Here is a 25,993-nt window from a genome sequence, read left to right as displayed (position 1 = left end):
CCTGCCATGAACGTGGGACCTGATTAACTGATGTTGATAATGCAAAACATTGTAAGACACATAGCCCTGCCCCCATGTCTTGGTTGAGGAAATGACACACACATGCTGGAGAAGTTAATGAAAATGATGGTTGAATAACAACAAAAGGACAACATAAAAGTACAAAGGGCAGTAGATGAATCACTGATGAGCAGTCAGACAAGTGGTATAACTGATAACCCCATCCATGAGCTCAGAGAAAAAGGGAACTGCCATGAGTTAAAGCAGTCGGGGAATTCTTCATGGAAGATAAGCCACTTGAGACTGGACTTGAAAGAAGAGTAGGATTTAGATAAGCAGAGAAGAGGAAATCCTAGATTTATGATACAAGAAAGTCACAGAAATGAGAAAACACAGGGCTAAGTGATGACTTAGAGATACACAGTACATTAGCCGTGCTGTTTGCAGCACTGAATGCCAGGCACAAAAGTTGGACCATTGCTATTTAGGCCGGTGGTTCTCAACATTTTATTGTTTGTCTCACCACTATACAGCTGTCAGATAATAACAGTGATCATTCTCAAGGCTCCACTCAAAAGTATTTGGGGTTGCATAAATAAGACTGATTGTAGATTATATAAAGTCCTAGTAAACTGGCACTAGCATCCCCCCCAGCTCCAAACACACACACACACACACACACACACACAATTTCACTGACTGCAAAACAATAGTCTCTTGACACATGGTTTACATGGCTGCCTTGGGACAAGAGCCTCTAAGAGCGTTAGCAAGCCAAATCAAGAGACACTTGATAAGGAAAGAAGGTGCTCTCTGTGTTCTTCAAACATCAAGTGCACTGAGTCAGAGAAGGAGAGTCCCTCTGTGGCTCTGCTCCAGTGGCCTCCCCCAGCCCACCTTGTTACAATGCCTCCCACTCCACCATGGGAAGAAAGTCAAAGAAATATTCAACACCAGATGAATAATGATTACCTTTGATTCTCATTTTTGGAATCAATCTTTGATACAGCTTTTACACATGTCAGTGGAAGGGAAGAGCCCAGAGATTAGATAAACCATTTCTCCTTTCTTATGGCCACATCCACCACCCCATCCATTAGGTTATACTTTTTAAACTGACAATTATGGACCACTGAATTAAAATGTCACAATAGGTACTATTTGGCCATCTAATATTTCAATATCCTCCTTACTCCACAAAGTTCTTTATATTTATAGTTTGTTAAAGTTTCTGAAACTAATGTATAAGAGGGTGATAATTTCCATTTTAAAAGAAATTCTAGAATATAAAAATGTTATAGCAGATCCAAATATAAACACATTATAGCCGACCCTAAGCTAACATCATGTTGATTCTTAAAATCATGCACGCTTCTGAGAAAAACCTTAGCAGATAGCATCCTGTGATAAAAATAAAAGTATATCCATTTTAAACAACTTCAGCCTTGAGCAAATCAGATGAAGAAAAGCCCTGGGTTCCAAATCCTTAGGATGTCACCAGGGCCCAAGATACACTGTAATCACCTTACACCCCCCAAAGCCAGTATCACTGAGAACCATAAACAGATACTTTCTAAAGAGAGAAGTCTTACAAACACTTGAAGCAACAAATGCTTTAAAATCTAAACTCTTGATTCATGGCAGACTACAATGAAAATAAATATAAGGAACATATTAAGACACCAGAGCTGTTCTCAGGAAATAATGAAAATTTAAGGGAAAACACAAGCATAAAGAATTCCTTAAAACCATGCACTTCACTCTTTGCTCTTTCAGTAATTGTATAAATTAGAGCACATCTATGCAATGTTTAAAAAAAAAAAAAAACAAAACTCTAAATGTGAATTCATTTAGCTGCTTCCAATACTGTGGTCAGGTTGAGGTAAAAAAGTACAACTATGAATCCTAATGCCTAAAGTGAAAAGAGTTCAGTTATTACATGTTCAATTTTGTATGTATCTACTCAGTTATTTACAATATCCTCACATAGATTCTAACCTGGAGTTGGAATTTGAAACCTACGAAAACCAAGGGCTTTCATCTTCAATATTCAACACAAACTTGGCATTGGAACAAGAGAACATCTTTGAAGGAGCCAAGGTATAATTTGGGACAAAAATGACAACTCTACTCTCCTGGGTGATGGCTGTCAATACCGGAAGCTAGAGAATGGTGATGGTGGCGATACACAGTCTTATGTGGTGTGAAAGCTTGTCACTTTCTGTTCCTGATTTTTTACTAAGGTTGAAAATGATATATCCATCTGGAGAAAGCCTGTTTAAAGAACATGGTAGTAGATGAAATGGACATACCAACATCCTATCAATACCATTAAGACTGACTCTCTGTCACATTTAATTAGCATGCTCCCAAAATTGAACTGGTCAAAACCTGTATAAGAAAACATCTTGGTAATGGCAGCACTTGTGATGATTTTATCGCTAATGCGAAATCCTTCCAAAGGCACAGAAAAAAAAAAAGCTTTAATAACATTATTTCAGGATTGGTATCCTGCCATTGTCTCACTGGTGTTCAGCAAGATAAATGTATTTTTTAGTAGCTCTGATAAAACCATAACAAACTGGTAACCAAAGGGCCCAGTGACAAAATAAACCTCATCTGAAATTCTTAAAACACACTCCTTTGTGTGACTGTCTGCAGAGCTTTATGAGAACTCTGTAGCGCACTCACAATTGTCCTGGTTCCTACTGGTTCCTTGTCTCTAAGGTTTATCTCTAAGGACCAAGTTAAATGCATCCAGGGTGGTGTTCACTGTAGGAAACGATCTCTTCCTCCTGTTGCTCTTGCGCTGCTCTGGTCCACAGTCCCAGCACGGAGGGCTAGGTTCACCCTCCTCCTTGCCCCTGGTGTCATTTCCTGGTCAGCTCAGGGAACCAGAGGGGCTCAGTTTTGCCCTTCTCTCCATCCTAGGCTAGAAACCTGCATTGACACAGGTCTCCTTAACAACAGCTGGTCAGCTGTCAAGGATGTGGGGTAATGACAGAGAGCTGCTTTGGGCAGACACATCTCCTCTTTTCTTTCTAGAGGAAACCAAGAACAGTGCCCAAGAACAAAATGATAACCACCTCTACTGGCTAAAGTGCCTTCCTTTGGTCCCACAGAGCCCTCAGTAGTTTGTCACAGTGTCCAAAAGGTCCACCATGAATATATTCCTTTTTTTCCGTGAAGGGTTGCGGTTGCTAAGAAATTACTGTCACAATGTTACTACTGATCATGATAGGGTTTACTCATTAATTAGTATCAGAGCTGGAATTTCTAAGATAAAGGCTGACCTGCAAATCCTTAAGACATTAGGATAAGAGGGGATGAGAGGGGATGGAAAGAATGAGAAGCAGAGAGAAATGGTTAATATATACCAGGCACTGGGCTAGACATGCATACCATGTCCATTAACCTCTAGGCTTCTCCATTTTACAGACAATGAAAATGGATTTCAAAAGGTTGAGTAACTAAAAGGAGAAAGGTAAACAGCCTAAGAATAGGAGGAGGGAGCCCCCAAGGCAGGGCTCCACAGTGAGTGTCCTCATTAATTGGAGGGGAGGGCAGGATCAGGACACTGCATCCCTGAGGAAGTTCATGGAAACAGAAGAGACAAAAGAAACGACAGGTAAACTAAATGTGAAGCTCAATCACCATCTTTTGTGCCATTTGATTCAGAGTTGCTCCCAGCGTCCTGAGCACGAGTACATTTTTAAGGAAAATCCCCATCTATATTATATAAAGGAGGAAAATTAAATTCAGTTGGAAATACACCTAGCAATGACCACTGTCTCGGTCCTAATGCCTCCCTCACACATGGTTGTTAAGGTTTTCCAATCATCTTTTAATTTCAGCATTCATCCTCCTTACAATAACCCTTTCCATTGTCCAAGCAGGGCAAAGAAACTCTTTCAGCAGGAAACTGAGTGACCAGCCTAGGGCAGACTTGGAACAAAAACCATGTTTTCTGTCTCAAAGACCCACGTTCCTCCCCCAGCACCCTCCTTCCCCAAGTCAGCGAGGTTCTACGAATAGAGACAGTGTTTGCTGCCTTCTCACTTCCTTGTCTTTATTTGTCCCCTGATGAAACAGGATAAGGGGCAAATTCTCAAAGAACCCACCATGAGGAAGATAGAGATGGCTAATCTCCAAATAAGCAGTAAGACTCCTTGCTCTACAGAGGAACTGCGCAAGTCTTCGGCAACCCACCTGCTGGGAGGAGGGTAAGCCATGCTGTCGTAGAACCTAACCAAGCTGAATGTTCCCCTGATCTCTATAGGAAAATGAAATTTACTCATAAGTCCTTTGCCCTATGCTAGACCCCATTCTAAGTGCTTTACAGATATTAAGTCATTAAATTCTCACAACAACCCTATGAGTAGGTACTGTGATTGTCTGCATTATGCAGAGAAAGATACTGAGGCAGAGTGATAAAGACCTTGTCCGAGCTCCTAGGTAAATAAGTGACAAAGCCAAGGTATGAGCCCAGGTGGTGAGTCTGTGTTTGGAATCCATGCTCTTAATCCATATAGTATGGCAATAAGGCAGACATGCATATGACACGTACACAGAGTATGTCTTCCTAGAAAGTTCCCTTCTGGTCTAACAGAGGAAGTGTGTACAAGGAGGTCCAAACGACCTTTGGAGTTTCTATTATGTGCAGGCACCATGGTATGATGGGAATACCATGATGTTCAAGACACTGCCCAGATGCCCATGGGGTTCTGAGGGGACGTGTCAAACATGGCAGCTGACCCGGGCTGGTTGCAAGCACTTCTGCAAAGTTCAAATCCAATATCCTGCTCCCAATTGATGGATGCGTTTGCACACACCTCCTCTAGCTCCTTTGAAAAAGATTACCACTGAGCCAGGCATCAACACATTTTTCATTTTAAATAGGTTCCAATAGATGTGTCCTTCCTCCAACTTTCAACGACACTGGCTGAATCATGAGAAATTTTGGTGACCTGTGGAAACTATTTTCATTACTTTCTAGTCCCAACACAAATATTAATATTGTTGAAAGTTCTGCACCGTATTACCCTTCATCTGGCAGAAACGGACTTTTTTTCATCATGACTAATTCACAAACGACCAAACTGAAAAATATTTACGCTTGCTTCATTCTGGGAAGCTGATACACTGAAGAGGTCTGTTCCTTTTCAGTCATGCCGAAGATTTGATAGGATGCGATACTGCAACTGTTTTTCAGCCGCCAGATGACATTTTTTCTCCCTGCAACTAGGCCAGGAATATAAACCTTGAAGAGTATACCACACGTATTTGGATCAGCTACTGAACAATACTGAATATTGCATTTTCCCAAATGCTTTCACCAAAATAGCAGCAGAAATCATCTTACACACACACACACACATACACACAAAATCATGGGAGTGGTGAGGATGGTTCTTTTAGGATTAGACTTGAGAATTTACCAAGTGTTACCTTATGGGCTGAAAAATCAAAATGATCCTCTGGATTCCTTTACAAAGCCATTTCATTCTTGAAGAACTGCCCCAACTTCAGTCTTGAACGTAGTAATAATGTGTGGTATTCATTCAGTGAATACCTTCTTCCCTGACCCATGAGTGAGTGGCTCATCAGCGTACTCAAGCCCACAACAATACTTTGACGTTTTTCCCTTTAATACCTGTAGAGACTATTGTTTGTTGACTCATGTACACGCTTTAGGGTCCTCAACCAGAGTGAACTGGGCAAGTGCCAACAGGAAAGTGGTTCTCTGTCCAGGTACATCAACTTTGTCTTCTAATCTCCATTCTATGAGTCATCAGGATAATTCATGAGAAAACTACTGCTGGCACAGTAGCATTTGCAAATTTCCCTAAACTTGTCATTTTCCTATACTGGTTTATCTGTCAGCATGGCCTAGATCTGGCAGAAAGCAGAGACCCATCCTTCTCATTCTAATGACTGGGGGTATGGGAGAATCTTACAAAAGTTGATTCGTTTTGCTTATCCATCCTCTATTGAAAGCAGTAAAGTCTCTGTCTGGAGGACTAACAAAGCAATGGCTTTTCTCCCTTAAGATAACGGCCTGTCGGTAGGCATTTTGTAATAAACTCCATTACAGGTTCTAAACCTTCCCAAGGCCCCATGGATTCAACAGGTAGGAGTACATCAGTGTCTCACGTCAAGTACATTTTCCCTCATGATTTGTAACAGCTCTTTTAATCTAGGAGTCTTTTTATGCTATTTCCAAGTATCTTTTAAGCATGACAATCCAAAATAGCAACCCTTTTTTAAAGCTAACAACCTGTATTTTAAAACCAATAACCTGAGCACAAGGACCCTCAAGCATGTACATCTTATATATTCTCTGTATTCTGAAATCATTTGAAAATTTAAAAAGTAAATAAATTTGGTCACTAGCCATGCATGTACTGGAGCAATGGTGATATTCCCATTAATCAGATTAAGAAACTATCGGGGTTCCAGAGGCTGTATAACACTCCAAATAGCTCCATCAAAGTCATTATTTTTACACCCAGCCCATTAAACCAATTGCAGAATCCCCTTGTCTCATATCCACATTTTAACTGAAAATGGATGTGACAGATTTCTAATGAGAAAAATAATAGCACACAAGTGACATTATGACAAAAGCTATTTTTATGACTCCATACATCCTGGTAATATTAATATCACTTCTCTTATGCAAAAACAATATATGACACTGCAGACTGCATGCCATTTTGGTCAGGAAGAATTTCGCTATCCTCGTCCTGATAAAAACAGAAACAAAACTGTTTTTAAAGTAGGGTATTTCATTTCCTTTTTCTTAAGATCCCTGAAAGAAATGGAAATGACAGAAATGGGTCTAGTTTAAAATAAGACTTTAGGATTTCTGTGGCTTTGCATCTTGAATGTTCTGTAAAATATCTTATAAATTCTGTTCCTAAGACTGGTATAGTTCATAACTCTACAACTTTTTTCCTGCTGTCATAGAAATGGTGAGAAAGAAACAAGATACAACCAGAGATCGTATGATAAATATTCTACCTCCTTCTTACTATGAAACAATCAGTGTACATTCAAAATTTCCCTTTCGATATCATACAAATTCATTGGAACCCAACAATTCAGGAGTTTGAATTCTCTTTTATATTGAGGAAGCAATATTTTACAATCCCAAAGACTTGGTTGAACCATAAAATTAAATTGTTTGCTTTCTGGTAAGAACCAGGGATGCAGCTGAGAACTAATTCATGGCTATACAGGAAATATGAGGAGAACAATTTCGTGAAACAAAAGGAGATAAATTTAAATGGGTATTACTGTACAAACTTAAGACAGGACAAAGTGATCTACATGAAATGTGTCTTAATGTATGAACTACCCCATAGAATCAGAATAATAATCACCACTAGGACTTACACATGAATAATAGTCTTCAACTTGCAAATCACTTTTAGATAGGATCTCACAACTGTTTACCACAAAAACCTTTGAGATCAGCACTATTATAATGCTCATCATATAGATGAAGAAGTTGATTTGCAGAGCTGCACAGTTTAAGAACTATTACATTAAATTACATATCATTTGTTTCAATCATGATAGGTACAGTACTATTTTTCTGCAATAGTGTTAACCATGCCTACGAAAGACACAGAAAATGGTTCACGTTACAGGACCTTACTTACAAATACTTTTTTTCATGCTATCTATGAGTCTAATGGAACACTCAGAAAGCTAGCCCTTTTTGCCAAAGTCAAAATGTCTTCACATAGATCTTCCATGAATACATTTCGAATGGTCTTGGTTGGAACAACGGACATGTAATGATTTAGGCTCTTAATTACCTAAATATGTTTCTAACTCAGTTGTTAGTTTTTGTTTGTTGAATTTTTGATTATCCTGCATCCCTTTAAGATAATCAATTTATACTAAAATGAGGGAAACCAGTGTCCCTTTTAACACTCCCAAATTGGTCCTCACCAAAGGGTTAAAAAAAAAAAAAATCACTAAATCTTCTAAACCTATCCATCCAACTCAAGCAATACATAGTCACCAGCCAAATCAATCCATGAGACATGAAAAAAAAAAGTTATTTGGCTATAACGTTCTCCATATACTGGCAGAGAAGAACGGGTTGCCGAGTGTCACTTTGGTTTTCCACCATGTTAATACTGAAAACAGTGCACTGAAGTGTGAACCCCCCTGCCTGCCCTACACTTCCCTTGATAACATCATCTTATGATCAACTGAAGGAAAGGGATCAATGCCCTGACGTCCAGCTGTCCATTCACGCATCAAATATAGGAGTACCTTTTTTTAAGGTCCTTTTCATGCTCGGACTTCTACCTGTGTCAACGCTCTTCTTTTTCACTCTATGTCTTCATTGAGATTTAGAGTGAACTGTCATCTATGAAGTTATATACAAATATCAGACACATCCTCTACCTAGGAGGAAATATATGTAATATTTCATGTTTTTTGAGAGAGAAGTCCAACTCTCTCTGTTTTTGTTTTTCTTTCCCAAGACCATATAAAGTACTGGGGTTTGGAGGTAACAGAAAATCTGAATGATGTCAGTCACAACAGAAGTATCCTTGGGAAGCATTCAATGAATCTGGCATTTGTTAAATAGCATAGACTTTGGAGTCACATAGAGCTGGTCCCATTCCAATCTCATCATTTTCTGGTTGTGTGGCCCTGGTGACAGAGGTAACTGTTGTGATATTACTTGAGTGTAATTGTAATTATGAAATAATTCTTATTTCATAAGACTTCTGTAATGGTTACACTGAGTAAGGCAACAGTGTCCAGAAGGCCATAATTCTCAAAAAATGGTGTTTCTTTTAAGAACTAGATGTCCTATTGATGCTTCTAGCTATCTAACTTTACTTAAGAAAAAACAAAGTTAAAAATACATGTCTTTATTATTTATCTTTATATTTAACACAGTGGAAACAGCCTTCAAAAAGCAAAACAAGAAGCCCAGGTTCCAGTTCACACAGCTTCTCAATCACCTCTGGGTCTCTGGGACTCAAGAGCTTTGTCTCTTCTTACCAGGTTCTGTTACAATCCATTGATTTTTTCCTCACAGTATAAAATTTCCTTTGTTTAATTTCATTGGGCCATTTTCCCCTGGGTCACTCTGACCGATTATGTTCCTTGTTGTTTATACTGTTCAACCTTCAACAGATTTCATTTTGAAGAACATGATGCAATCATGTGATGGCATTCTTTCTTGTTATTGAACTGTCGTTGCCTAAAGAATGTCCTAAAGAACAGGAAAATAATTGATGCCCATAAGCATCACAATCTTTAAGACAATTATGAAGTAAATTAGAGATCTTGCATTTTGATTAAAGAAAAAAAAATGTGGAGGAGGGTTGAGAGTTGGGAAATAGCCTCAAGTAGCTGACATTATATACCCATCTACTCTCTCCCCCTCTCTGATATTTATACTCATTTGATTCTCAGAACAAGGCCATGAGTTAGTATTATTACCTCAGTTTACAGAGGAGGAGACTATATTTCCAGAAAGTCAAATAACCTGCCTCACAGCCAAAAAAAGGGTAGAGACTGCACTCAGACTTGGTCTTCTTGATGCCAACTGCCATATATCCTCTATGGAGAATCCAGGAATAATATCAAAACTTTACATTGTCTACATTACATTCCGATTACTTTGGGTTTGAATTTCAGAAATATCCATGTCTACGCGAAATGAAGTGTCCCTTTGGAAACCTGAATCAGATGGACTCGAGAAGGTGACCAGGTGTGCAGTAACTTTCAGAAGGAAATGAAGCCTTTCCTCCCACGAATGCTCTCCCCCAGTTGTTCAGAAGCTGCTCTAAGCATTCCATTTCAGAAACTATCTGCATTTAGTCCAAGGCCTTACTTATAGTTTTAAAATGTAAATACTTTCAGAAAACAAACATTGAGCATTGGTGTCAGTCATATTCACTGTAGTGGCAATGAGTTCCAACTTATCTTGAGACCAGTTGTATTGGTAAGAGAGCTTGAGGACAGAAAAGAAACATGGTGACAGAAGTGTCCCACAGAAGAGAGGATGGGGAGCTCTGGAACTGGTAGGGGCACTAAAGCCAAACAACAGAAACAAAATACAAAGACAACAAGAGCCACAACCAAAACAATTTTGTAATTTTACCCAAGGCTTGGGGCTGTCTTAAAGAACTAGTGATTTTCAAGGCTCCGTTATTATACATTTTAAAATAAGGGAAATTTACCATTCTATTTGGAAAGGTTTCTGGTGTGATTCTATGTGATCTCACTCCTACTTTATCACTGTATACTAGGCAGCTTTTCTGCAATTATACTGGTGTCAACAATACCACCTGCTGTAATAATGGGAGGAGAATTTCCATGAAGGCAAAAGCCATGTATTAGGATGCCTTGTTTTCTACCTGCCGGGGTTCTGTGAGTGTTCTAGTGTATTTCCAGCACTCATTCTGCCCAATTCATAATCTAACAGATAGCACCATTAAGCAAGTATCCCCGGTAAGTCAGTCGCTTTGAAAATGAGGGCAAAGAAATGCAGAATACAATTCCGTTGACTAGAAGAAAACGGGTCCTTACTCCTTACAGTATGTCGACAATGGCTGACAAATTTCTGGCGGATGTAATCTCGCAGAACATATGCACGGTAACGTTTTACAGCAACATAAACTGAGATCGTGAGATACCTTGATAAACAGCTACTTTCTCACCCCAGTCTGTGCGCTTCCCTCTCCAGACACATACAGCTCCCATTACCACCCAACAGCCAGGGGAGAATTACACACTGCTCAGGAGACAGCTTCTGAAATAGTGAGGAGATGTTAAAAAGCTGCACTGAAATCAGGGTGGTGGAGTAGAAGCATGTTAGACAGAATGTAATATCAGCTTTGGAGGCAAAGAAATATCCACTGTGCAACAGAAAGGTAATGAGGAAAAAAAATCTAGTGTTCCACGCACTGACGCTGAGCTATTAACAAGGTAAAATGACCAAATATCGGTGCAATTTGGAGCTTGCATTTTCTGTTTTGGGAATTACGATAATGTGACAAGGTTATCGTTATAATTAGGAGAGTAATTAAAGTAGCAGAGTAATTGCTCTTCTGCATTTTTTTTGTAGTCAAAAAGATCTAATTGTATAAAAAAAAAAAAGGAGAGAAAAGAACATTCTTCATTTACTTTTTAAAATTTCTCACAAGCGTCTATCTCAGAACCCAAGAGCAGGCAGACTCGTCACACTGCACCTAGCACCTTTCAATTTTCTTCCCTTGAACCACTTTTTTTTTAGCTGTTACAAATTACTTGTCACATAGCATGGATTTTATGTGTGAAGACTGTCTTTATTAGGAGTCAGTTTCTGGTGTGTGTGATATCATTTCTAAATCTGATAGGTTAAGATGTTTTTTTCCTTCGTGCTTCCTGATTCTGGACTTAAGTTTCGAGTAATTGTATGTTCACACTGTCTCACCTATAAAAATGAGGAAAAATAGAATTGTTTCACCCAGGTGGGTACAGATCCACATACAGTAGACAAGTAAAACTCTAGAAAGAAAGAAATAAACCTACCCATCCCTGAAGAGTCGGAGCTGGGACAGACAAGGTCTGTCTGTCTGGCAGAAACACTTTGAAGTACGGAAATGAGGAAGCAGCATGAAGAGATTTGTTGAAATTTCTGGGGGGAGAAGGGAGTAACTCTGGCAGAGATGCAAGAAAGTCAACATTTTTGCTCAAATCCTATGGGCTTCTTGAGACAGATAAAAAGCCCCGTCCATCCGACATGAAGCGAGAGTGAAGGAGACAGGAAAGCCACTAAAAGCTGCTGATGCCAGGGGAAGCCCAGGGTCTGGGGTCTAACCTGTAACCTGACATCTAACCTGTGGATGGCAATGGACGGCACAGACCTGGGGAAGAGTGCTGAGTCCCAAGAACTTCCCTGGAGGGAAACCAAGCCACATGATCTTGTGCAAGTGACGGCACTTCTGTAAGCCTCCCTTCCCTTACCTGAAAAACAGTGATCCTATTCCTCTAATTCGTTGAGCTGCTAAGAGGTAAAAAGAAAAAAAAAAAGTGTAAAAAGACTTTATAAACAACAACATCTATATTACATGTACTCATATGTACATACATTACACATATATGTATGTATACACATATATTACATAGTGCATATCATCTTTACCATATGCAACTATGGTTTAGCTCCCAGGCTCCCTTTCCTCTACCTAGAGGACAGCTGAACTATTTAGAAACAAAAGAACTCATATTCATTTTGCTGTAAGTTTAGCCCCAAAGTGATTACTTCCTTTGCCTGGTAGATCTCACACTGCTTATAGGCTTAGCTAATTCTTGTTCCTTCAGCAAGGATCAGCTAAAAGGTTACTTCCTTGTGGAGCCTTCCCAGACTCCCAGAGTAGAAATGAGCCCCCCCCCCAACCCCAGCTTGCCCTCCTATCCATCTACCACCAGACCGTGAACAGCATGAGACAGGGGCTGAGTCGCCGCATCTCCGTACTGCTAGGCTGAGCACGTGTTCAAAAAGTATGTGTCAGCTGAGCTGAATAACAGATTCTTCAGCAGGAGTAACTACGACAGTTATATATGTCTATATATGCAGATGCATATTCACGTGTACATATCTATGTGTATACATGTGCTTTTACGTGTATTTATCTGGCCTCATAAATATATTTTAAACGCAGTTTTCTTTGATGAGGACACTAAACTCTTAGGAAGCCACTAGCCACCCACATTACCAGATCCAGAGAAAGTGATGGGAATAACTAGTTCCTTTACTTCAGATTACCTTATTCCCTAAAGGTTATTAACTCCTCTGGCAATAACAGCATCTCGCGATCACTCTAAAGAAACACCATCCAATATGCATGATGCAAAAGCATTTGAAAAACAAAATGTTGATCTGGAAGGGATTTATGTAGCGGGAACTCCCCGGCGAATAAACACCTTGACACTGATGCTACAGCTGCTGTTCATCTGAGCAACTGCATCTTCCCCTTTCTTTTGTGATTTGATTTTAAACTGAAAGCATTAGGTAGCAAGGAGCACTGTAATTAAAGCTTCAAGCAGAAAATGATTGAAGAAGCACTGAAAAAGACTTCTCCTTCAAAAGTGCATTTCAATTCTCCCCATGTCTCTAGAAGACAAATGCTTCTGACAGTCTATATTTTACCACTGTTTCATTTAATAATGCATATCGACATTTACCCAGGAACGTCAGCCGTTGCTTTACTTCTCATTTTAAATCAGCTAAGCACCTGCCCATTCCCATGACTCCAATCCCCTCCCTCCATCCACCCAGTTTGTTTTCTCTGTTTGTTCTCATTTACTTACTTTTTAAATTAATTTTTGAAGCAAGGATATATGTTTCAGGGTGAACACACTAATTCCCTAAAAGACCTGAATATAACTCTGGGGGCAAAGGAGAGCCCCTTGCCTCTTGTTCTGCTTACAAAATGACAAAATCATAACCCAACTGAAAACATACACACACACGCAGAGGACATACACGTTCCAAGAGCAAAACAGACTACACGGCGGCTTCATTATTCTTATGGTCTGTACTTAGAACACAGTAAGAGATACTGTCTACAAAATTCCATCATGTGCTTTATTTCCTAAGAAGGATTCCAGGTTCACTATTTCTATAATCACCATTTTCCTTCTAAGATGAGCTTGTGCTATACACAAGTTAGTTCTAGAAGTGTCTTTTATGTTTTGCTTTTATTTTTATACTTTCTGGGTTTGTGTAGGGATGTTAACTAGCCCATCTCCTTTTTGAAAATCCAGGTACCCTACTAATAATACCTCATAGTCATAATGCAGTAAACTTACGGAAGAAACCATTTAAGCAAATTTATTCATCACTTCTTTCAATACTCCGGAGCTGTGGAGGTATTTCAAGATAAATATGATATGAACCTTGCTCTCAAAGAATCAGCAAACTAATAACAGAGCTACCTCATAAAAATGCTTTAAAAAAGAACACTCTAAATTAGTTATGAATTTAAGCTTCCCATCAAGTAAGAGGGTCTGTGTTTTTTGAAGGGGTTTATCACTTAGAAAACAGGAAGAGTTCACAAAGTCTTTTACTAGATCAATTTTAAAAGGTAAAGAAATTGTGCTAGTAAGGCGTTATTTATAAGTAATAGTCATAGTTATTACTTTAATATGCATGTACTACATGCCAGGCACTGTTCCGAGCACACAGTATTAATTCATTTAATCCTCCCAACACCTTTATGCGGTAGACATTATCTCCATGCTCTAGTTGAGAAAACTAAGGCCCAGAGAGACAAGTAACTTACCTAAGGCAACCAAGTACAATGACGAGGAGGGATCTGAGCCCTCCGGAGCCCGCCTCCAGCGCTAGCTTAATCTTTTCCTACAACTGCCTCTAAGCCTTGGCGCGCCCCTGCAGTATAGAACATACGCAATTTACCGGGTCGAAAATGGATTTTCTCCAAGGGACATGTGTGGTCCTCAGACCAAGCTCAGTCTATGATTCCATTTTTAAAGCTACAATATTTTTAGCAATAGAATTTTATCACTAACTTTTTAAAATTAATAGAGCACTACTTGTAGGTGAATTTAGGGAAAGAAAGCAGGGTATTTGGGATGTAGGCTAGAGCTTGTCAAAAGGTAAGTTAAATATCTGAAATTAAGCTCTTACCAATAAAATTAGTGTGCCCTGCACACACCCATATACACCTAATTTTCAACCACCCAGTGGGCATTCTTTTAGAACGGCGAACTCTGCAGATGAAATCCATGTGGTTGTCTCTAGGATATGAAACTTTAAAAAAATTATGAACGTCCAGACAGCACTGCTTATTACTGCTTTAATTTTAAGAGAATTCACTGTATATTTTTAGTCTTACGAAAGTACAAATCTTCTATATTCACAAGACTGAATTTATCAACTTAATAGTGAATTTCTTAACTATATGCCTTCTATCTATATTGTATTAACATCTCACTGCTAGAAAATAGAAACATGCATACATCTTTATGCTTATTTCTTCTGCTAATTATTTTTTAATTTATTTATTTATTTATTCATTTATTTATTTATTTTTGGCCGTGTTGGGTCTTTGTTGCTAAGTGCAGGCTTTTCTCTAGTTGCGGCCAGTGGGGGCTACTCTCCGTTGCGGTGTACAGGCTTCTCATTGCGCTGGCTTCTCTTTGTTGCGGAGCATGGGCTCTAGGTGCATGGGCTTCAGTAGTTGCGGCATGTGGGCTCAGTAGTTGTGGATCTCGGGCTCTAGAGCGCAGGCTCAGTAGTTGTGGCGCATGGGCTTAGTTGCTCTGCGGCATGTGGTATCTTCCCGGACCAGGGCTTAGAACCATGTCCCCTGCACTGGCAGGTGGATTCTTAACCACTGCACCACCAGGGAAGTCCCTTTCTCCTGCTAATTATTAAAAGTGTTTTTAGTCATCACTTTTCTAATTTTTAATAGTTGGAGTTCTTCCCATTTTCTTCTCTCCTTACCAGATTCATTTTAAGATTTTAGATAGGGAAGAATTAGTTATGTTGCTGACCTGTAGCATCTCATAGGAATTTAGGCATATTCTGACATACTAACTACTTCATTTCTGAAGGTACAGCAAAATTATTAGGGCTGCTAACCTCCTTTGGCCCCTTAGCTCAAGATCTGAATCTACTGTGAAATGTGACGTGAAAAGACTTCAGTACCTCGTCACTCTTAGATTTTCCCTCCCTTCCTTTCAATAAAGATAGCTTTTACACAGAGTAAACTAGCATATCAAGTAGTCTCTAAGGACCACAACTGCATTACCAGAATGATGCCTGTCTCCATTAGAAAGGCATTATTAGATGATGTTATAGGTCTTTAATCCACATCAGTGTGTTCTGCAGGTGTGATCTATACCCAGTGGGTGAGGGCATGGGAAGCTGAGGGCATGGGTATAAAGCACCACCTCTGACTGCAGGACAGCAAACCACCTTCAGGGAAAAAGGACCTCAGAATCAGACCTTAGCAGGCATCCAGTAGTGATGTAGAATCGTTCTCTTAACTGGGCCGAGTCAACTGAAATTCATAGCAGCATCTCTCTATTTTTAAATTCAGAAAGGAATGGCAAACATAACCATTCCTCAGATAAGTTAAACACCACACTCATATTCACAATCCTAATTGTTTGGTCAAAGTTAATGAACTAAATTTTACAAATAATGGATCAAGTAGAAATATCACAGTTTTAAGAGGGAAAGAGTCTCGGCCCGATTAGGTGAGTTGAATTCATTGTCAGCTCTAACTAGAATGTCAGGATTCAGTTAAGGAAAAGGGTTGGAGGACTCAAAATAGATATTCAAACCACACAGACGTGGTCTGATAAAACCTCAGAGTCATCTGTATGCCACTGGCAAGCTTTGAAAAAAAAATGAAAATGTAGTACATCCTGGACTGTATTTCTTAGGTACACTAATATATCAGGAAATGAAGCACATAATACTTCCACTCTGCAGGAAAGGCGTCTGCACCCTGTGATCGCTCACTGACAAATGTTTATCTTCTACAATGTCTTTTTTGCAAGATGATAGTTTATTAAATCCTGCAGGAAGAACACTAAACTAGCACTTAGAACTTTCTGGTATTTGGGACTTCAATAAGTACTTGTTGACCGCTGGCTCAATCATGAATCTTTTTTTACCTAAAAATAGGTGGTGTCTTGCAGAGGGTAATGAAGCCCTCTAATAAGTTCAGCTCTTTGAAAAAGAAAACAATAAAATGTTTCCCCCTTTCTTCTACATGAGAATGAAAACAAGAAGGGAGGCTTGGCTTTCTGTTACTGATGAGATTTTCCTTTCAATTGAAACCCTCAAAATCACATTTGAAAATATCTGCCCTACCTTATAAGCTGATGAATATAAAACTGAATCTATGCTGTTTTTTGGATAACTGTGTCAAGCACATAGGCAGAGCTGTGTTTTAATGCACTCCAAAGGTCCTCTGTTATGCCGTGTCTTCAGTAGGACAAAAAGGCTCTATCCTTTTTCAAAATTACAATGCAGAACAACCACCAAAACTTATACTCATCTAGGGAGGTAACATGAGATCATCTTTCTTTTTTTTAAAATTAATTAATTAATTAGGATGTGTCGGGTCTTGGTTGCAGCATGCGGGATCTTCGTTGAGGCACACGGGATCTTTTGTTACGATGTACGGGCTCTTCGTTGCGGCACATGGGCTTCTCTCTAGTTGTGGCATGCAGGCTCTAGAGTGCAGGGGCTCAGTAGTCGTGGCGTGCGGGCTTAGTTGCCCCGCGGCATGTGGGACCTTAGTTCCCCGACCAGAGATCAAATCTGCATCCCCTGTATTGGAAGGTGGATTCTTAACCACTGGACCACCAGGGAAGTCCTGAAATCATCTTTCTTTTTACCTTCTCCCTCAATCTTTCCTTCCTTCCCCCTCCCTTCTCTCACTCCTTTCCACCACAAATATTCGTTGAAACCCTACTATATCCCTGATCTGTGCTGGAATCTGAGGATAAAAGTGTAATTCAGACAGCCATCATCCCAAGGGTTTCAACAAGGTGAAAGGACCCTTAGATGGTCCCAGTGGCAGAGCCCACTGAGGGAGAGGAAGAGAAAGCAAGTGGATGATTGGGGGCAAGTGTTTGAAAGTCGGCCACTACAAAATACCCTGTTTGCATCCTTAAGAAGATTGTATCATCACATCTCATCCTGATTTTATGTTTTGTGGCCAATAAACCTTTATCACTGCAATATCCACTGCATCCTTTTGCTTTGTCTCAATGCTGCAAAGGAGAACAGGTGTGCATTTCATAACAAAGACCAATGCAGATACCTGTAAAATCTTACTTGAATCAAAAGAAAAGAGCTAACAGGTGGAAGGTGGCTGTTCTCTCAGTGTCCCCTGCCTTATTCACCATCTATTGTGTCTGAAAGTATTTCATTTAAAAAAATCCGCTAGTTAAAATTTAATGTGAGAGTTCTAGCCTGAGCACTGCATCCAGAAATGCCATTCCTCCACACTCTTCTAAAACTAGACCTAGAGGTTAGGCTGGTAAAATTTTCAGAGAAATAATGCAGTGGCAGAAGCATCAGATACATGAGCAACAAGACTCATTAGTTACAGCAGTGCAGGTCTCTTGGAAGGATTTCTGGAATCATTCCTTCACATCAAAGGTTTCACGATCAGCCTTCTAAATCACTCCATAAACCAAAAGGTCTCCGTGTCTTACCTGTCTACACCAGGAAATTCCATGCTGTGGCAGAATCATCAACAGTATCTTCATGAAACACTGGCTGAGCTCCTAGAGGGAACGAGGGGGACCACACCTCTCACTGAAGAGGCCTGTGGGATGTTCTTCTGTGATCATCTGCCCTTGGTAGCTTCGAAGGGCATGACTTGGGCTGTTGGGTCAGTTATACAGGGACACATTAATGTCTATTGCTTTTCCAAAACATCAGTGATGCTTGCCTTACCTTTTTTTGAATAAGCCATGTTGGAAGACTTGTTAATATTTATTGAGCATATAACTGCACCGGATACTATGCTAAATGCTCGGCATGCATTTAATCCTCATGGCAACTTGTTTTTTTAAAAATAAAAACGTATTTAATAGAATTCCAAATATGGAAAAACATATGGAAATAATAATAGTGATGATCATTACCAGTATTTGGCATTATACATGATTTATATTTTCCTTTCTATAATTCTTAAGTGTTTAGTTTGTTTTCTAGTTATTGGATGTTGATACTGCTATATCAATTTCTTTTTCTTTGGCATCTTTCTGTTTTACTGTTGTTGTTGATGGTGGAGTTTTTGTTGTTTATTTGTTTGCTTTGCTTAATTTCTCTTTGTGTGGTATAATCTTCCATTCTTTTATTTTTGAACTTCAGGTATAGTTTTTTAATAGGGGTGAGATGTCTCTTATAAATAGCATAATACCCATTTATTTCCTTTATCAAATCTGAGAATCTCTAACTAATGTGTGAATTAAATCTACTCACATTTATTTTGATTACTTATATATTTATTTTCATTTTTTTATTAACATGATTTTTCTTTGGTTTATTTTTGGTTTTGGGGTTTTTTTTTTTTTTTTCTTTTTTTAAAATTTATTTTATTGAAATATAGTTGATTTACAATGTTCTGTTAATTTCCGCTGTGCAGCTAAGTGATTCAGTTATACATACATTCTTTTTCGTATTCTTTTCCATTATGGTTTATCATGGGATATTGAATATTGTTCCCTGTGCTATACAGTAGGACCTTGTTGTTTATCCTCATGGCAACTTTTTAAAGGAGGTTTTAATTTTGCTGTCCCCACTGCACAGATGAGAAAGGTGAGGCTTATAGAGATTAAGTACCTTGCCAGGGTGCCAGAGCTGTGAAGTAGTGAAGGCAGCTACAAGCCCAAGCAGACAAGATCCAGAGCTTAGCTTCTAACCACTAATGCTGGCTCCCTAGATTCTGAGAATTAAAGCATTACTGGAACTGTCCAGTCTTAAACAAATGAAGAAACCGAGGCTCAAGACAGTTGAGAAATTTGACAGAAATCAAAGATTTTTTTTTAGAGACAGCACAAAAACTAGAATTAGAACATCTGCCCACTAGCCTATTGATCTTTTGATGATCGCACACTGCTTGTCCAGTCCAGTTCACGGCACCAATTGTTGATAAGATGACTATTTGGTAAATAGCTACACGAAACAGAAATGGACATGACCTTCCCCATTTCATCTTCCTCTCTGGGAATCTTTGAGATAGTGATAATTGTACACACCCCACCTACTACAGGAGATAGGAAAGTAAAATGATATAACCAAACTGAAAGCTTTAAGAAATAAAAGAAATAGGAATTACAAAAATGGAAAGGATTACGAAAAACAGTTCCCATCTTCATGTTTCCATTTCATGCCATGCTTTCTCTCCGGCAATAATTAAATTAAATCTTTAGTTATTCCATTAGGGTCCACTGCAATCCTAAATAAAATGAATCCTTTAGGGATTTCAAGGCAGAACATACATCTAAATCCATCCATGCATGCACTCATCCATCCATTCATTCAAGAACTTAAGATACAGTGGTAATTAGCCAAACACACCGAAAACTAACAATATGCTAAGATCCTACTAGGCATAATATTTTGCATAGCTTATTTCACTTAATCTTTATAAGAACTCTATAAAATATTAATGTCTTCATTTTATACAAGAGGTTGAGATAAAATTTATAATTTGCCCAAAGTGTCACAGTTAGATAGTAATAGAGCTGGTATGCAAACTCAAGCCCACCTAATTCTAACACTGAGCAACCGTGCTGTCCTTGACATTCCCTCTACCTGGAGTCATGTTTGGATGTGCCGATGACCACAAGGTACTACCCCTCCCAACCTCTCCCGTTAAACAGGACAAGCAGAGGCGACACGGGAGCACCCACCGCTGTCACTTGGGCTCTAGAGAGTTAAATCGTAGAGTGATATGAAGAAAAAGCAAACACTGCATTTTTTAATGAATTCTCAATTACTCTCCATTGGAGAAGGCTAAGAGCTACTGTAGGCAGAAAAGGAGATTCTAGAAGGTTATCTCTACCAGCGGCATGTCCGCGCTCCTCTTAAGCTTCCAGTCTACCTCCATTTCCTAATTTTTCCAAACAATCCCGTTCCTTATATCACTTCAATTATGGCCTAATGGTCCTGTTCAGCACGTTTCACAGATACCAACTAGCACTCTTCCATCAGCAACGTGCTCTAAATCTTGAAAAGCAAAAGAAATATGGGACTTGAAGTTGCAATCCTTTCATCTTCTTGTTAGGAGTTCTGGTAAAAAGGTGGAGTCACTATCACAGCCAAGCTACCATTAAATAAAGTTAGAGATTTCTCTCGACATTCCATTATTTACAAGTCTCTCTGTCACTTAAGGACAAATAATCAACTGAATACTCATTTCTTCAGGAATCTATTTGCTATATATTTTCATAGAAATCCCATTAATGATCTAGAAATAAAGAATCATGAAACGGGAGTGGGCAGTGACAAGCCAGCTTGTTTGCACGCCTGTCATCGGAGACCAAATTTAAGCTAAACCATCAGGATAATTATTCATGTTATCTGAAAAATCGCTAATGAAGGAAATGCTACAATTCTCCCATGAGATCCCTTCCAAACTTCCAAAGTATTTTATACAAGAAGATCAAGATTTCCACACAAAGAAAAATACAATCAAGGATAAGCTCTAATACTGGTTTTTAAGGGTAAAAAAAAAAAGTCATGTTGTATAGATCCTTCTGTATCTGCTAACATGTATTTTCAGATTGCAGACAAGCCTTTAAACTGAAATCTAAGTGAAGCTGAAACAACATGGACTTTTTACCAGAAAATAAGTCTAAGAATATACTTTCTCATGGCTGTGGGGTTTTGATATGAAAAACACCTTCATAACTCTGGATGACACTAATATTACGCTGATAAAGAAAACATATGCATTAGCCAATTATAATCACATTGGTCATTCATGCTAAATGAAATGTGCCTCACATCCCATCATATTTTCCACAATGTGGTCCACAATAAAATTATTTACTTGATTTGCCTGTTTTGCTTCCCTCTTTGTAATAGCTTTCATTTTGTTGTTTACCTGTTTCCTAATAGTCATTCCCTGGGGTTCTTGAAGAGTTAATGTTCATTCTTAGAAGCTCTTCCTTGAGAATTTCACCTAGTGGAAACACTCCCTGCATCCTCCCCACAGAATATATTACGAGCGTTGCCATTTTCATGTTTATAGTGACAAGCTAAAATTTAGTAGAAAAAATCTTTTTTTGCCTGTTGATAAGCCAGACTCCTCGGCGGGCAGTTGTTTTTAAGAGCACTCTCTTTGAGTAATTCTTTTCTAATAATCCATGATACCCACTGTTTTTGAGGCGATAAGACTGCTGGAGAGATTTCTTTTTTTCCCAGAAGCAAAGTGTTTTTAAGAGTTCTTCAACAGTGAGTGTCCTAATTGAGACAGAGTGATAACTATTTCTAAGATACCGTTTCCTCTTCTGGACCCCAGACATAAATACTGTTATGGAGAAATTGGGCAAGAGGCAGTGTTGTCCCACAGAGAGATCCTTTAGGGAAACAGTGACACAGTATTACAGAACTGCCTTATCTATGCAGGAAAAAAATAGCCATTTATAAACCACAGCACTCATATTATTCCAAGTTGGAGTGCAAAAGGAAGGAGAGCCAAGGCTTACTAGTACTTTATGTGTGTCAGGCATCACCTAATCTATTTGTCACAGTGATCCTGTGAGATGCATATTATTTTTCCGCCATTTAAAAATGGAGGAAGTAGACCCAAGACGAAGAAACATGCTCAAGTTATCCTAGCAGGTTGCGGCAGAACCAGATTCAAAGCCATCCATGTGAATGCAAACTCCGTGGCCTTCCTACTACACCCATCCTCTGTCATTACGCAGATCCCTTTTTGAAATAATACAATTATGGAGATAATAAAAAGCATGTGATTGTTGCATTTTTCAAAACATCCAGATGTCTTCAAAGATTCCAGCAAGCTGCAGTCTGTGGTTCTGCAATATTGCAAGCATCTCTTTAGTATAAACCAGCACATCGCTAATTTTGGCTATCCAGCCTCAGTTATAAGAATCCAGCTCAACATAATCAAGTCTAAATGCCTCTGATTATTTCTATTTGCTCTTGCTTAGAGGTCTGGAAAGACTACAGATTTTACAAATATAAACAGAGGGTTCATGGTGCTGTTGGAATGTTCTACCTTCCTGTTTTCAAAGCAAGAGTGCACTGCTTTGACAAAGTGTTCCACAGAGGGAACAAGGAAAGCTTCTATTAGATAACTTTGAAATTCAAATGCATGAGCTATTTCTGCAAACTTTTGTTAATATTAATTTGCTCAGTATTGAAAATGATGGGAAGTAGTATATGTTGATGGAGAAAGAGACTTGTGCTGTAAGTTTCAGAGGTAGGTTGGAGTCAGATACCTGAGTTCAGTGGAGCTCCTCAAACATCTACTGGGCATGGCCTTCTCCCTAAAGGAGCTCACAGACAGTGGACACAAAGCGCCAGGTAAAATTTTACACCACAACGAGACTATTATAAAGATAAAAGTGAGGGCTCACCCTACATTTAGTGCAGAGGAGAAGATTAACTTTCTTTGGGAAGATAAAAGAAAGCCACGGAAGGAAAGAATGGCCTTGAGTGTCAAGCTTAAAAGTTTAGCCTTGACCCTGTGAATAATGGAAAGCGGTAGCATCTGCCTGAAAATGAGGAAGAGCAGCTGTGGTGTGCAAGTCAGGGGAGGAAAGACATACCTGGGTTTAACTGAAAGGGCAAGAAGGACAGAATTTTTGAAAGATGCATAAAACTAGTGACAGAACAGTTGAAAGTGAGTGAAAGGGAGTAATCAAAGATGACTCAAAGCAGTGGTTCTAGACAGCGGATCATGTTTAATAAAGACATATGAATTAAACAGAGTGAGACTTTGTTTAAAATGACATACTGACATTGAATTCCAACAAAATCCAAGTGAGTTCACCACTCCGAGTGGAGAGGGAAGAGTGACCCTGGGTCACAGGCTGATCCTTTATAGGTCTGCGCATGGTCCAAAGAGACCAGGCAGCCATTTCCAGCAAGACCGACACTGGTATGTTTCAGTTTCTTCCACGTGGCCTGATCACTTCTCAGCTGCAAACTGCAGAGAGCAAATGCTTTGGTTCAATTTAGCTCCTCAAACATTTGTTGGGCAAGGCCTTCACCTTAAGTGAGCTCACAGATAGTGGACACAAAGCATTAGGTAAAATTTCTGCCATAGACAGAAATAACACAGAATTCACCGGAGGGCCAAACAGAGCTGGTGTTTGCATGTGGCCCTGGAGCTGGGGAGCCGCTTATCAAACCGCTGCCACACCTGGGCAGAGCGTGCTTTCATAAATCACCCCATCCACAAGCCCATCCAAACTGACCCAACTCAGAAATCATCTTATGCCACCCCATCCACAGAAGTCTCATGACAGATGATGGGCATGTGGTGACAAAAGAACATAGAAACAACAGCAGCCATGGTCTAGCTGCCTACAGGGAAATGAAAGAATTAAGCAATGGATCACTTAATTTAGACAGAATTAAGAATATTTATACAGAACTAGGAAGGACAAATAATTGCAAATTCATAAAATGCAACGAGAATACATGCAGAGATGAGGGCATCAGCAGAAAGGGTGAAAAAAGAGGGAGGGTCAAAAATCAAATTCAACTGGGTGACGACTTGTAAGCGCTGGGCTTATGTCCAAATTATCAACATGCAACAGCCTTTCCCAGACCATCTCTGGGTCATTTTTTCACCCAACAGGGTCTACCACCTGAGCAATCACATAGATTTAGAAAAGGAGAGAATCTGATCTATTTATAGCACAGTCAATTGTCAGTCATTTCCAGGCTCTCTCAGAAACCTCTCGCTCTATGTTATTATCTGCCCTTTGGCCATTCCATTGTCCATTATCACCTCCACAGGGAAAAAGAGGTGCATCTCAAATCAGTCCATCTAACTATTTATTAGTAGTGCTGGTAAAAGGGTAAAGACAAGAAATAGAGAGCCTGCTCTCCGATAACCGACTCCTTAATCACTAGGTACTTACCACAGACTTTCATTAGTACTGAAAATATGCTAGAAGTTGTCACACTTTATTTTCTAATTAATGACTCTTCTCTCTTCCCATTTTATAGAAATGCACGGACAGACCCAAGAACTGCTTTCACTCAAAAATGGCAAAGAGCAAATAATGACTTCTTAGATAGTTACCTATTAAAAAGTCAAATATGGAAAGCTGGACCACATGTTGCCTAGGGCACAGTGAGCAATCATCCCGGAATTTGATTTTAAGGCCTGGAAAAATAAATTCAGAGTGGATTTTGGAAATTACCTAGTGCTCACCTATCCTATAAAACTAATTAACTGCAGTTACAAAATAAGATAAGCAATCTGACGCAATTCGCTCTACTTCAGTTGCCCTGTGTGTAAACTGGGGTTATTAGCAGTATTTCTAAACAGAACATCTTATACAGGGTTTTTGTGAATATTTAAACATGATAATATACATGAACTGCATAAGCAGCATCCTAAATTAATTGTATAATCAATACAATTACCCCTGTTAATTATTATTACTACTACTATTATTATTATTATTAATCTCCCTAGATGAGAGTGTGGCCTTACTGATACCCAGCATGATTCAAGAATCAGGAAAGCGTATTGTTTCTAAACAGCCCCATAAATTAACCCTGTAGGATCCTTGGGGGGGGGTTGTGCTTAGCCCCTAGAACTCAAGCAGAGTGCTTTATCAAAAGTCATCTCAGGGGTTTCCCTGGTGGCGCAGTGGTTGAGAATCTGCCTGCCAATACAGGGGACACGGGTTCGAGCCCTGGTCTGGGAGGATCCCACATGTCGCGGAGCAACTAGGCCCGTGAGCCACAACTACTGAGCCTGCGTGTCTGGAGCCTGTGCTCCCAACAAGAGAGGCCGCGATAGTGAGAGGCCCGCGCACAGTGATGAAGAGTGGCCCCCGCTTGCCACAACTAGAGAAAACCCTTGCACAGAAACGAAGACCCAACACAGCCAAAAAAAATTAATTAATTAATTAATTAATTAAAAAAAAAAAGTCATCTCAGGTCATCCATGGGTCGCCTATTGGCATGGAAATTGTTGCCAGTATATAGACAGCCCAGAAGGGACCAAGGGTTAAGGTGTGGGCATATCAAAATGTGCTCCACTATCTTCTACTCTTAGCCACTGAAAATTTTGCTAAAAAAGGGGGAAGAGGGACCAGAGTGTGTTTATATGTGCATACACCACCCCCACCTGCAAGCAAGTCCTCTCTGTCCGTCAATCGATAGTCTACCATAAATGCAACAAGGTGTTCGAATTGTCTCTTGGCCAACAAGGACTTGAAGTCCAACTTCTGTCACTACCGTGATCAC

At 39.4% G+C, this 25,993-nt stretch overlaps 1 protein-coding gene across 7 annotated transcripts in view; it reads right to left on the bottom strand.

Annotated features, from left to right (window-relative positions):
* Nucleotides 1-25,993, bottom strand: part of FLRT2 (fibronectin leucine rich transmembrane protein 2) — a 91,765-nt gene that overhangs the window by 51,035 nt on the left and 14,737 nt on the right. Inside the window, exon 2 of one of the 7 annotated variants that reach the window (XM_057543345.1) lies at nucleotides 11,992-12,031. The exons of the other annotated variants lie outside the window; for them this stretch is intronic. The gene's annotated coding sequence lies outside the window, so the exon portion shown is untranslated. The remainder of the gene's footprint in view (nucleotides 1-11,991; nucleotides 12,032-25,993) is intronic. 7 annotated transcript variants of the gene reach the window in all.

This window comes from Balaenoptera acutorostrata, chromosome 3 (assembly GCF_949987535.1).
Source record: "Balaenoptera acutorostrata chromosome 3, mBalAcu1.1, whole genome shotgun sequence".
NCBI classification, from domain to species: domain Eukaryota; kingdom Metazoa; phylum Chordata; class Mammalia; order Artiodactyla; family Balaenopteridae; genus Balaenoptera; species Balaenoptera acutorostrata.
Note: the sequence above shows the minus strand (reverse complement) of the source record. Positions and strands in the feature narration are given on the sequence as shown.